This window comes from Pempheris klunzingeri, chromosome 17 (genome assembly GCF_042242105.1).
Source record: "Pempheris klunzingeri isolate RE-2024b chromosome 17, fPemKlu1.hap1, whole genome shotgun sequence".
Classification (NCBI taxonomy): domain Eukaryota; kingdom Metazoa; phylum Chordata; class Actinopteri; order Acropomatiformes; family Pempheridae; genus Pempheris; species Pempheris klunzingeri.
Genome location: NC_092028.1, coordinates 17218117 through 17232851, shown reverse-complemented (window position 1 = coordinate 17232851; position 14735 = coordinate 17218117). Strand labels below are relative to the sequence as shown.

At 42.3% G+C, this 14735-nt stretch overlaps 1 protein-coding gene across 1 annotated transcript in view; it reads left to right on the top strand.

Moving 5' to 3' along the window:
* Nucleotides 1-14735, top strand: part of coro7 (coronin 7) — a 103362-nt gene that overhangs the window by 76930 nt on the left and 11697 nt on the right. The gene's annotated exons all lie outside the window — the stretch shown is intronic.

Below are 14735 nucleotides of genomic sequence, written 5' to 3'. Positions count from 1 at the left end.
TTTCCTTTTGAAATAAGCATTTTAATCAGCTCCTCTGCAGAAACTTTAAAAAAAACTAATGCATGGATCAAATCATACCAAATCAAAGTGTTGACGTCCTTTGAACTAAAACACGTGATCTAGTAAACACTTGTGGTTAAGTAATGTTTATGATATATATATATATAAAAGAGGTGCCAAGACAGTTGTTTCCTCTACATATGTCAGAGTCTGTCAATTTCTTCATTAATCTGTTAACACTATCTGTCCATTGACATATGAGGGACTGCCAATTGCCTCTACAGTGTACGTGCAGTGTACTTTAGCACACATGGTCTCCTCATTCAGAGCCATCCTCAAGCTGAGAAAGCTATTGAATACTTCCGAACGGCAGTGACAAACTACCCGTCAGCAGCTGGCAGCCTATTTCAATGTCAGCCAGTCCCAACAAGGTACAGTAAAGTGATAGCGCTCAGGAACTGAGTCACCTCCGATGTGTACTTTTAGCCACATGTCACAGAATTAACCAGAACCCCGAAGCCCCTTGTGTGCTCTGCTTTAATACTTGTATCGGCTCAACATACATGTTCATGCAGAGCTTCTGTTCTCTCCGCATGAGGACGAGGAATTGTAAAAATGATTGAAACCAGAGCAGATTTCTCCTTGTTGTGATGACGTGCTAAAGGCGTAAAGACTCCAACAAGAGAAGATTCAACAAACTCTCTCTGGCCTCGAGGCTGTTGCCCATGTCTCCTGAAACCACCCCCACCCTCAGTATCCTCTGGACAAGGGACACTTAAGTCCCGCTTGCTGAGCCATGCTTATGTGTTTTGCGCAGTAAACTTTCTGATAGCAGTCTCTACACAGTCTGTGGCTCATGCCTCTCTCCTTCTGCTCCGTCTCCTTCTGCTCCTACTGTAGGAGTTATTACATGTAACACACACATGCACTGAACCATCTGCAAGGCATTACAGTAAATTACAGGAATAGAGAAATGATTTCACGCATGTCCTGCAGGGTCCAGATGTGTCTCCTCAGTCGTAGCCACAACTGAGTTTCACGTGTGAGAGAAGTAAAGAAGGGGTAAGAAATAGATCTTAACCCTGTTGCACTTTATCACATGTGTATAAGGCTCTCAAAATCAATTCTCGTGCTCTGTCTGTCTGTCTGTCTGTCTGTGTTTCTCCTCCTCATTTACTAGCTCACTCTCTGAAACCGATGACACAGATGAAAGAAAATACAGCGTTGCAATGCCAACATGCATACTGGAGTATTGACAGTATTAACTGAGAGGAAACAAAAGTAAAGTATTGATTTAAGATATTTAAGCTCTATAATCTATCAATTTATAAAATTGACAAAAAAATCCAATCAATAATCTGCTCAAATATAATTTTTGATATCATGACAAGATGTGATGCATGTGGCAACAGAAACCAACATTTGGTCCAGAACCTCAAGTGTTTGTTCAAGTTAAACAGATATTTAAAGATATCAGAAACGTGTAATTGAGCTTAATAAGTGACTCAATATTTATTAAAACTGTTGTATTAAGTTTTCCTTAGACTTCTCTCCTTATAATGGTTGCAATGCTGCTATTCTGAAACTAACTCCACATTTACAGGATATAGGCATAGTGGGGAGATATTAAGCTGTTTTATCATTATTAATCTTATTAAATAATTTTGCTTTATACAATATAAATACCCCACAAACTCTCAGACACATTACTGAGGGAATGACCTGGATGTCCCTGTGATATCAGGCTGATACATTTCTAATCCACCTAAAAGAAGGGGCCACCGAGAATGTGTCTCAGCAGGATCTACACTACAAAAAAGTTTTTTTTTAAATGTCACAGATGTGGCGGCAACAATAGATATCTCAGCTCAGCAGACACAGCAGACTATTGTTTAACTCTTTCTGAAAAAAAGAATGAAAAAAAAAAAGTATTGGAAATTGTTCCACTCATCTTGTGCACTGTATTGACGGCACTTTTGTTCAACTATCCGACAAAACACAGTGTTCATTGTTACGCCGCAGCTCATCAAGCTTCAAGTCCTGACCACTCTGTTCTTCAGTTAAACGACCAGAACAGGAAAACCTTGTTGCAGTCTGTTCCACATATTTGTACATTACAGGAGAGTCGCAGGCGCTCGGTCAGTGATGTAAATCACCCACTAACAGCGTCTCTAAATGTGCCGTCAGCACGTCAGGCTCCTAATCACCCTGGCTGAGCAAAAGATGGCGAGCCAGCACACGGCTCACTCTATAACACGGCCCAGGGGAACTAGTAAAACACTGGCTTGCTGCTGAGCCAACCGCAGTCTGCTAACAGTCTAAAACTAGTGGCGCTTAGCCACACTGCACCATGCTGGGTTCTTGGGAGGTGACAGTGATATCTTCTTGTCAGTTTTCAGAGAAAGGCCTTTTCCGTAGCTTAACACTTTACTTGCACTCTCACATTTTCTCAATCGTTCTTTCAGATTTAATTTCATTTACTCATGTTCTAAGTTATTATGTGCGAGCGCAAAGTCATTCTGTTTCACCACCCAGCAGAATTTCCTCACTTTCTCTTTCCCCACCTCAGAGAGGCTTTAATCCCCTTTGTTTTTGGCTGCTTCTCTTTCTCTTACATTTGCTTCATCATTTCAGACTTCATCAGTCATTTCCTTGCCTGCATGATAAATGTTGACGTTTATACAGTGGCTCAACTAAATTTTAAGTTCAGCGTTGATGGATCTTATGTGCAACACTGTAGTTCTTACATGACACAAGAATTATTGTTTGGAAATGTACTATTGTGCCAATATACAGAGTAGTAATGTCATTGTGAGATGATAAGATGAGTTTATGTTTTGACCCTGTGGCCAATTATCACATTACCTTTTTGCCAAGTAGATGCCCAGTCATGGAACAAACGCAGACCATGAGGATACAACTATATTCATACTACACAGTCATACCCTCCATAATCATGTCTGTAGATCTGCTCAGACACACGAGCATGTGTCTCGGTTTGAGGTGTACGCGTTTTGCTGTTCACAACATGCCTGTGGGTTTTTACTTTTTTCAAAAAGTAGGAGCTGGTGAGTTCAGCAGACACTGAACCCGGAAAGTGTCCCTGTAGGAGAGATAGGAAGAGAGACAGAGGGAATGAAAATATGTTTAGGAGAGTAGTTCACCACAAAATTACATTTCGTGTATTCACTTACTCCTCACATTGTCAGTTGAAACAACGGTCTTCTCAGAAATTGAAGTCAGCAGGATGGTCTTTTGACAACTCCAGAAACAGCGTTAAGTGTCCATCAAATGTCTGGAAACAGCTCGCGCTGCACATTTTGCAGCCAATCAAGGCCACTTTTTGCCTAAAATATTTGTCATGATGTCTTAATTTTTCCTTCAGTAACAAAGCTCTGGTGCCACTGACAGGATGAAGACCAGCTGCTGCTGTGGGATGCAAAATAATTATTGCTTGAGCTCAATTGAGAAACATGATTGACATGTTTTTCTTTTTTCTGGGACCTCCAAACATTATCCACATTTGAGAGGAAGGCGGAATAGGAAGTTTAATGTTTGGTGGTCCAATGATTTTCTAGCGGGCTGATTTTTATAACATAACTTAATTACACAAGTGGTATAGGAATGTACAGTGTTAGTCATATTTTATAAAAAAAACATGTAGTACACTTACCACGCACAAACACAGAGGGAGAGGGCGGGAGTGGGTTTGCATCGCTTTCCCATTAGGACAGCCTGGGAATGATCGTCCTGGGTTGTTTTCTGAGTCCCAACTCAACCTCAGCTCATTATTCTCCCAGGCTCTCTGTGTCCTTTAGAGGCTGAGGTGAGAGTGTGAGTGCGTTCTTTGTTAGTGTTTATCTGCATATGTATTGGCATCTGGGTTCATGTGTGTCCGGTGCAGATGCATGCCATCCCCCTCTGTCTACAACTACATGTCTTACCGTCACACACAAATACGCCCTGACGGCAGTATGTGTGAGGTGGCCGTGAGACTCGACCGGGGCCCTCCTCGCGAGGCCCGGGCTGCCTTTCTTCAAAACGTCTGTGGGAAGGAGTGCCGTGCAGAAGAGACGAAACCTGGGAGGGGAGAGGGAGAAGCTAGGAAAGTCCATGGTTAATTAGTGGCTGCTATGGGAACCTGGACGTGACAGAGAAATATGGCTGATAGATACTGAGTGTACTCAAAGCAGAAGTTGTCGCTGTTTGTGTGTGAACAAACATATAATGCTATTATCAAATGCGCTGGATCAGATAAAAATGTTGACTCTTCCCACCTGCCCTCTCTTACCAGGTTTGTCCATTATAAGTCAGTCTGTCGCTCATAAATCTGTCTTCTATAGAGGAACCTTTTGTATACAACTCTATTAAAACAAGTGCACATTTTATTATCTATTATCTTGAACCCGAGGTGGCTCATGGGGATATATGTGTCCCAAATTGAACTTGAAGAGCGCTTATGGCTGCCCATACAAATGATGCTTTTGCCCTTTCTCATTATCTGTCAGTCAGAGAGAGCATTAGACAGACTGCATTAACAAGAATTGCTTTGGGAAACACAGACAAAATGTCATAAAAACCTCTGGCTCCTGTTTGTCGCTTTGTTTATTGTTTTGTTTTTGTGCTTTTCATTATTATTATGATTTGGGGCTTTTTTTGTCATTTCCCTATGGCCCTGTCATGGCATTTGGGGCTGATTGGAGCAAGCTGAGGGCTTCATGTGAGCTAGTTATGTCAGTGAACACCATGAAAAGGCCCTCAACACAGAGACCTCAAGAATCTGTGCACTAAAGTTTTAGTAATTGCAGGAGCTGTTTGTTTCACGCAGAGAAGGGCGAGACAGAGAGCACACAGACCTAGAGAGGTCAGACCATAGTTCACTTTGAGGTTTACTAGTCTGTTGACTGTGCACACGCTGGCACTTCTCATTAAGGAGAGAGACAGAGACAGGCAGAACAGCTGGGCCACGCATGCCTCAGAGCATGGACAAGCCATTAGTGCGCATTTTATAGCTGAAAGGATGAAGAATCCATCATGAGAACAATCCTGGGTTTACCGACTTATATCATCTAGCTGATTGAGAACATCTTTCCCTTAGCAACTGTGTGATTTGTATTTTTCATAGCAATTCATCCTTCAAAGTCAGGGTTAGGGTTAGGATTTGAAACTAGACACATGTGGGTGCTGTGTCAGCTGCGGTGTCCTGCGTTTGTGGACAGGGCAGTTATGGCTGGGCTTACAACCCTGGCTCACGGGTTAATCGAAAACGGGGAGCTGCCAAAACAGGAGCAGAGGAGATCAAACTTTTAACATTCTCAAATGCACACTGACACTGGGGGGACCAGTCAAACTTAACCTTTGAACTCAGCAAATTAGTAAGAGGTGCAGCTACAGTCGAGAATTTTTTACAAAAGCCTCGGTAGTACCCTACCATGCCAAGAAAGCGCATTGGCTCTTTCTTTGTAGAGGGAGTTGGAAATTGGTCAATAGTGAGAACTTTTGCTCTAACGGGACGGACCTGACCCTGACCAACCACCTTCCCTAAATAGGTGACCAGGCAAACTCACATTTGGCCAGATTTATGGTAAGGTTAGCCCATGCCAGTCGGTCAAACAGATGCGACGCACATGCTCTTACCAACTCTCACTATAAATGACAACATCATCTAAAAAAAACTGCACATCCCTCTAACCCTACTACCACTTTGTTCACCAGCCTTTGAGAGGTTGCAGGGGCATTTCTCAGCCCAAACGGCATGATGGCATTAACGAGTGATGTTGTGACATCTCAATCTCAACGCCAATCATGGTCCAATATGCAACTGACACAAGTGTGATCCGAAACATTAATGAATATGTTTACGATAAATGAATTTTTAAGAACTAAGTAAGTGACCTTTTTTGAGGAAAAACCATCCCAGACTCAAATAACTACGCAAGGCAGAATGTTTTTAATGTTTTAAAGTATATCTGGAGAGGATCATTTAAAAAAAAATGTCAACGTTCAACAATTGAATCAAGCCAATCGGGCTGGAATGACGCTTCTGCAAAGATGCGCATCAGTGTCTCTGCAGACGTGTGCAAAGAACAGTGTTATGGTATGTTACAGATGCTGGCAGAAAACTCATAGCACACAATGTCAACAATGTGTCTGCGTGTCAAGTTGGTGGATTGGTTGATGCAACTGCTGCCAGGAAGTGGATATTAAAAAAAATAAATAAAATACACTTCCTCCTTTCCTGCCGTCCATGTTGTGCTCCCCCCTTCTTACCTCTCAGTCACACTCGTACACAGTCTCACCCTGCACTCTGGTATGTCAGGTATTGAGTAACAGCTGCATGCCTGTGGTTTAGTGCGGGACGCAAATCGACTGAAGCTTAGCTACAGTATGTTCACTATGACTGCACTGCTGTATTAGTATTAAGACAGAAACTCTAGCAGCGGGATGAGAGCAACCATGCGGTCACATCAGGTCAGCCCGGTGTTTACAGACGGGTGATTTACATATTGTGATAAAATAGGTCAGGTCCTCCCTCTGTGAAGGCTGTATCATGTACAAGCATCTTTTGCACAATTTGAGTTAACTTTTCTCCTTTTATGTATATTCTTTACATTATTTCCTTCATTTCTAACTTTTTTCATGCAGTTGTTTTATACTGTGGACTTCCAAAATGTAAAATCATATACCTATGTGCATAATACAACCACAGAGTGCTAATGAAGATTTCCACTTCTCTTACTCACAGTCAGTCTGATCCTATTCAGCCCATTTGCAGACAGAAAAGGTTTGGTCAGCCCCCCCTGTGGCCTTATCAGCCAGCCGGTCATGTGATGTGGTGGGAGCATGCCGTCCTGTGTGGAGGCACCACGGCACAAAGCTGGCATCATCCACAAAGAAAAGTTTAACAAAACAATGTTAAAGGTTTCAACAAAATGTATAAAATTCAGTTATACTGCATCCAATTCTTATTTTACTATACCCTGAAGCCCCCATGTTATGCCCCTCCAGACACATGCACAAACAGTAGTAAATTCTATGTAGCAGTAATTCTTCTCTCCAGCTATTTCCTGTGTTTCATATTATAGAATGAATCTTTTTTTAATATTGTGCACCACATTTTTTTTCCACCAGCCATCATGCAAACCATGAGGTCTTGCCTCGATGCATTGTTTCCAATGTTGTGGCATGGCTCCTGCACTTTTGCATTTAGTATTTCTTTCCATCTCTGTGTGTTGTGTGGTCTTTGATGACGATACCGCGCCTCTGTTTAAAACCCATTCGGGTTTTGCCCGACAGTCATTAAGTGATTTGGCTCTAAAATGACCTACTTAGTTAAATAAAGGAGGTCAAATAAAAACAAACACACAGGCGCACACGCACACAGATAACAAGCCTTCTTTCAGCTTTGACACACGGCGCTGATAACTTGAAAAGATTATATGGAGGCCTTGACACTGAGGAGAGGTCAAATAGAAGATGATAAAATGAAAAGAAAGAGCAATGGAAAGCAGTTTGTTTCTGTTAGTTTTTGGCAGTTTCTTTTCGTCTCGTGGCTTTCCCGGCTTTGTCCGTGTTTGCGAGGCCCATCTCAGTGTAATTCAGTGCAACATGAGCAGCACTTAGCTTTACCCTCCAGAGGAGCACGCATCTGCTGTGTTAACAAATTGCTCAAAGCTGCCTCGTCATGTAGCGGTGGAATGGCCTGGGCCGAGGCATGGATGTGGGCTTGTAAACGTCTGGTCAGCACTGCTTATTGTTAAGAGATGGTGGTTAAACAGACAACACGAGAAATGTGTTTGTCTGTGCATTCATCCCTGCGTCTCCCCTGTCAAATGCATGGTTTCCCCCTTCCCTTTTGACCATAAGCCCCTCTGTTTACTATGTAAAGTTTATACACTTGAAATGTTTGAGGGTTTTTAGGCATTGTATGACTGGAATACTGAAATAAGCATTAGTGATGGTTACTCTGCATGGGTGGTCACAAAGCGTGGTTTCTCTCCACACAAAAATGCTAATGTCTGAGGGTGTAAGAAGGGCAGTAATGGGAGTCGATCTAGTCGTGCCAGTTGCGGCTCATCGGGGCTATCGAGTCAAGGCTACGGTGTCCTCTGCAACAGTTTCTAACTTTCTCTTTTGCTCGTTTCTGTCCAGTAATTCTCCCAGATGTAGCGCGATAGAGCTCAAAGCATTCTTATATGGACTCTCTCTCACACACACATGTACAAAGACATGCATAGCTGTTGTGATTTACTGCATGAACATGATAGCGATCTTATCTCATACTACTTTCTGTCTCGCTCAGTATCTCTCTTATTGTAAATCTGTTCTGTTCTGTGAGGTTTTTATTGGTTTTCACTGTACATATCCATCCTTTGGCCATTAAAGCAGATGATTTAGTGTGGGTGTGTTGAACTCACTAACAATAAAATACAGGCTTTCGTGTGCAGTCCACCCACCCAGGACAAAGGGGAAAAGGTACAGCCGACGCCTGGGGCCATAGTGAGTCTGAGGGTACAATGCTGAAATAATTTAGAGATTGTGAGACAGATATCATGATGTAGAACAAGGCTGGTTTGCAACAGTATACAGTCGATATTGCATAATACTTGATTTTCATGTCTTTACTTGAACCGAACGACTTCACCAGCCCTAAAAGTCATACCAAAACCTGTGGAGTGATTTATTTTTCACAAGATCACTGTTGTCAGTGTGAATACAATTCTTTTTTTGTATTTCCAAATGTTTGAGCTAGAAGATGTTCATCATATGCAGAAGTGGAATTTGTGCTTTTGAGATAGAGAGAGAGAGCAGTGGAGGGGATGAGGGTGATAAAGTGGCGTTTTAGGTGGACCAGAAAGAGCAAGTATGGACACATAGTCGCAGCCTGCAAGGTGAGCATGTGTGTGTGTGTGTTCGTCAGTGAAAGATGAATGAGATCACCAGAGACAGAGACCCACAGTCTGGTAGACAGGGGGACTGATAAACTCTGTTAACTGGCTCTGATAAAGCAGAACTGGAAGACAACACCGAGTCAAAACACGTGCGATTGACGGTCGACGAGAGGAGCTCTGTTGAACGCCTCAAGAATGTTTTTGTAGCTCTAGTCGAGCAGGAGTGGAAAAAGACGGTCTGAAGAAGTTGTTTTAGGGTTTATATTTCTCTTTATTTTTCTCGTTCCTTGTCTCGAGTCGACCCTCACACTCGTTTGCGCACACGTACTCAGACTTGAAGGAAAAACAAATATTAAACAGTAATGTTTTGTGTCCATAAATTACTAGGTTTTATGGTTCTAGCATTTCCAATAATTCTAACTTGGCTGTCCATGAAGGAAAGTCTCTCACACACACACACGCAGACGCATTCAGTCATAAACATTAAGGCAACTACGGTATCAAAATGTCCATCCAATGTGAGCTTTGGTACGACGTCAAGCACTGCCAGCGTTTGAGGGAACTCGAGCTTAAGATCTGAGCGACAGTTGCCAAAACATATTCATGTGATCGTGTGATATTACGGTTCTGCTGTGGCGTCTTCCAAACCGTCGGCTGTGTTGCTGCTCTTTAGCAGCCAAATGTCCGTCTGAGAGCAACCACGGTCTGTTTAGCTGGACAGGATTTTAACAGGGCAGTAAGTCATTCATCGAGCCTGTTACTGGTGGGTTGTGTTTTTAAAGTAGACTTTATTGAGTGCTTCAGTGTGTGTGCATGGCAGATCGGCAACAGTTTGGACTTGTGGCTTTTCCACAGTAGGAAAAATAGACTCGAGTGCACCTAAGGCCGACATCACCTCCAAGTTGTTCCTTATAACAAATCACTGCACAGTGTGGAGTGACTGACTTAGTGGAGCCAAGTCAGAGCTGAGCTTATGATCATTACTTTTAAGTTATGCCTCTGGTATGCGGGATGATTACAGTGCAATGCGTGATATCCACGACTGATTTAGAGCATGAAATATGCATTTTGTGGTTTATTCACTGAATTTATGTGGTATTTCTAGGTCAGATACTAATAAGGATTTTGTGCAATTCCAATTTCCAATAACCACTTTATCAGTGATATATACCATATCATAAAAATTCATTTCCATTAGTCTTGCTATGGTTTTATTCATTCATCATTGGTTTGACCTTATGTTCAGATTTATTATTGAGATTCACCATTTTGGCCTGATGTTATTTTATTAAAAAAAGACACGTATTCCTGTGAATTCCACGTGAAAGAAAGACTTTAATGGGGCTGCTAATGAAACACTTAATCTTAAGAGACAGATATTTGAGGAATAGAAGACATTACTTTTCTCTGCTATTTTACCATGCAAACTAAGCAAGATTTGCACTCAAACTACAGAACTACTGCTGACTTTTAAGGGCTTTTTTGCGCAGTTAATTTGTGCCTAATTGGCAAAGATTTTGCTGATCAAAGTACATCTGTGAACTAATATTGCTGGATAATCCATCAACTGCTAGTTAAGACTGCAAAGCAAGTCGCTCTCGTCTCACTTCCTCTGAAACATGTGTACCTCAGTCTGTGTTTATCATTTAAAATGCAACTGACTAGAACCGGACTTTCCTTCGGTGACCTAACAGCAGAGAGGGTCGTCGCGGTCACGACCAGCACCCCACGTCTTTCTGTCCTCAGTGCCAGCGCTTCCTCTCTCCTCGGTCCTCTGAGGCAGTCGCGGCTGCCGATCAGTTCCCAGGCCCCCGCCGACAGGTCATTTAATGGTCATCTAGCTGGGGCCCTTGATGCTGAACTCCGGGGTTAACGCGGAACGCATCTCTTCCGGAGGTCTGCAGCCGTCAACACCCAACCAGACACTTTATACATCACAGGCGCAAACACAAACTTAAACACTTGCCAATATTGGAACTAAACTTTCTATTTATTTGTCAGCAACCTCAAATCTATCTTCATTTTCTCATGTGCATTTAAAGATTTATGTTCCCAAGTTGTGCTTTCACACTCTTCCCTCCCCTTCAGTCTGTATAACCTGACACACTCGTGCCCACCCACATCCTACAGCCACCTCACCCCCACCCCATCCACCCTCCAGCCCTCCCACTCCACAGATGAACACTGGATGTCGGGAGACTTTATGACCAGCGACCTGGCTGCTTTATTGCTTGGCCAGTCTGGACCAGTTTTCCACGCCTTTACATTTCTTCCTGAGTGTTTGTGAGTGTGTGAGTTGACAGGAGTGTGTGTCGTGCTTAGGATGAGTTTCTAATGCTTCTCATCCATCTCAGATATGTAGAGCCGCGTGTGTTTAATAGTTCATTGTAATCATCTGTTCGAGCAGTTGAAGCCCACATTTCTCTCTCGGGGTTTTCGTTTTTCATGTCAACATTATGCAAAACAGACGTGCTGTCCATCATGTGGTCAGAAAGCACTATATATTAAGTTGTCTGAAGATGTCTTTAAGTGTCTTTTAAATTATGATTAAATTATCTACACATTTTATGCAGATCGTATGTGGCTGCTGCCTTAGGACTGTCTTGTGGTTTCATTGTTTAACCCTGCAGAGAGGGATTAACTGTGCAACGCTGTATGCGGCTGCTTGTGTCAGTGTGAAGATGGAGCTGTGCTGATGACAGGTTGGGATGGTTATGAGGCGTTGCTCTGTTTCTTGGGGACAACAAGGAAATTACTGTGGAAGCTGTTGCATTTTTCCCGTCTGGCAACTTTGCATGTGGTCGTATGTGGAATTGGGAGAGTGTGTTGGTGTCAGAGGGGTCACTGCAGACCTGTTGACACTGGACCCAGTGAGTTTAATTAAACTTGAGCATGCGTGTATGCACATGCATGTGTACCACTACATGTACGTGTGTGTGTGTGTGTGTGTGTGTGTGTGTGTGTGTGTGGATGGGGCCCGATGAAGCGAAGAGAGAGGGGAGAGCAGCCGCTTGGCAGCCTATCTAAGAGCTTCGTCACTGGGGCTCAGACGCGGCCACAGCTGGCCCCTCCACCAACAATCCTGCCTTTTCTTCCCCTCTCAGGAACGCAGCGCGTCAACTCTAATTCCCTTCTAATGAACTGGCTACTGAAGGTAGCTAGGCAGGCAGACCCAACATTTATTAAATACACACACACCACACGGTGAAGAAAGTATGTTGCACTTAAGTACATTTTAATTCTCTGCAGAGTGACTGTGCAGCTTGACTTAAACACCTGCGGAGGATCCATGAACTCGGCGTGAGCTAGAAGCTGCACCACCCTGGCAGAGACAATAAAAGCCTATAGTGTCCCCAGGTTGAGCCTCCTATGTATTATCATTGCATTTAAACCACAAAGTTAAGGATTAGTGTTTTCTGAAAGATGTTAAATAAAAATCCCCAAAGACTCTTGTAACCATATAAGAAAGTATTCTGACCATTTTCTACTAAGAGTACTGATGTAGCCTGTATGTATTTGCATATGTGGAAAAAAAATTGAAACGTTTAACAATAGTTCTAATACGTGATACACATATGTAGTATATGACTATAGTGTCACCCATAAAGAAAGGTTTGTATTTTTCCTGTGTTGTACAAAATGAACAAGGGCATGTTTTTCATTCAGATGAGTAGACGAGTCTTAGAGGATGCTGGAAATACCTTAAACACAGTGGTAGGACTTTTATATCCTCCACATAAACTGGTTTTTAGCTCTTTACTCTAATATAATGATAATAAGATCCAAGATGTAATTTATTTGCTTCTTCTTGTCAAGAAATAACCAAGAGAAAGACAGATATTTTCATATCAAGTGCCATAGGACCTGTTCTGACACTTTCATGTAAATGTAAATTCAATTCAGTGGTGTTAAATGAGGGCCGTTAATGAATTTGAATTAAAGACGAGTATAACAGCATTCAACCATCGTGAGCTGAAGCCTTAGATTGAAGTTACCCTCACTGTGACCCTGTGGTTTAGTTTCTATGGTGCTGGCTGTGGAGCCGTGATGCAGCTAATGGAAACATTTATCCACACTCACAGAGCACAGAGGTTTGATTGATCCGTGACCTCGTGAGTTTACAAAGGTGACAAAGTTCATCAGTTGTGATATATTGTTTATTTGCTTTTGGCGCTATATTGTCTTTTGTGGTTGATTGTTACGCTTCAGAGTTTGAAAGGACGAGTTTTGCCAAACCATTTGTTTGCTGTTTAGCGGACCCTTTTCATAATCTTCTCAAACATTCACTCACATATGTCCAATGGAAAGTATTTCTCTTTTTTTATTTCACATATTTGCTGACCACTACAAACCCGCCTAGGATTTACCATCCTGGAGACGGTTTTACAGGTCCGCTGTTGTTCCACCATGAATCCCATTTAATCACTAGTGGATTATTCCGCACCAGTCCTTCCTTTGTCGGGGTAATGTGAACACCCATGGGCCTGCAGGATAAGTGCGCATAAAACCATTAGCTGTGTCTAACTCTCTTACACAAGAGCAATAACACTGAAAGAGAAAGAGTGTGTTCTGTCACAGCAAACAATAAAGACAGGAAGAAGAGTATCATAAGAATTGGGTTATCATAATAATAAATAGATAATCTGCCTGTTTTATGAACTGCCTTCAACAGACAGTGATTATGGAAATAACTCAGGCAATGAAAAACCAAAAAAATGTTCTGTCCACCGCAAAAGATTTTTATCCCCATTCCAAGTTGCGTGCGACTGTATTAATGCTTGTATTGCTGTTATTATGTGCTGTCAAATATTGGATAATTTGTATATTTTGATGGTTTTTGAAACTCTAATGCCCATAAAGCCCTTTGAATTGAATGGTCTTACTTTTAAATGGGAGATACAGCTGTTTAGTTATAGCCAAATGTCCATCATGCCACATATTTTCACAAATGAACTTTATTCCACATCAGATCTGCCACATTATTAGTCGTCTGCTTATTATGTGAATGTGTGAGGGAGATCGAGTTGGGCCTAAATGAGTATATTTTTGGTATTGAAAATTAGTGAATAGTTTATTCACAGAAAAGAGCAGCTTTTATATTGCTATTATATGACCTTTGTAGCCACCACAGCGATGTGGCTCTAGTTTCTCAGTTTAAAACGAATTATTTCACCAGGATTTTGGACTGTAGCTTCTGATCTCAAATTTTGAACAGCATAATATCAATATCAATAACAGCATAAACTCTAAATATTCCCATTTTAAGGTATTGACTTTCACAGAAAATGCCTTAATTTTGGGAAAAATGTTTGGACCTAATGTTTATCAGGACAACTGGGGTAACCAACCTGCACCCTCATGCTTTAACTCTAAAATCAGTGACACAAGGCCGCTAACAACACGTCCACTGTTCTCCGTGTGACCCTCCCCAAGTGTCCGTGTGACCCTGTGTGATAATCCAAACATTATTTTATGACCACAGGGGCTCCAGTTTAAAATCTAAAACACTGAATCACCGCTGGCCAGTGCGACAGCAGAGTCCGTCTGGGACAGCTGGAGACAAGCTGCAGACCCGCAGTGTTTGGAGGCAGGAGGGCTGATAAAATGGACTGTTGGAGTTCACAGTTCAGCAGACCCTTCACCCTCTGAGATACTGCTGCGCCGAACGCTCACTCCCACTGACTGGGATGACATAACCAGTGGACTGATAAAGAGGAGGAGTGGATGACCAAGAGGGAAAGGATGAAATGGAAATAGAATAAAGCTGAGGTCACACCACATAATGGTATCCACATAAAGCCACATAAATGACCCCAATTTGACCATGGAGACTGGTTTCCAATT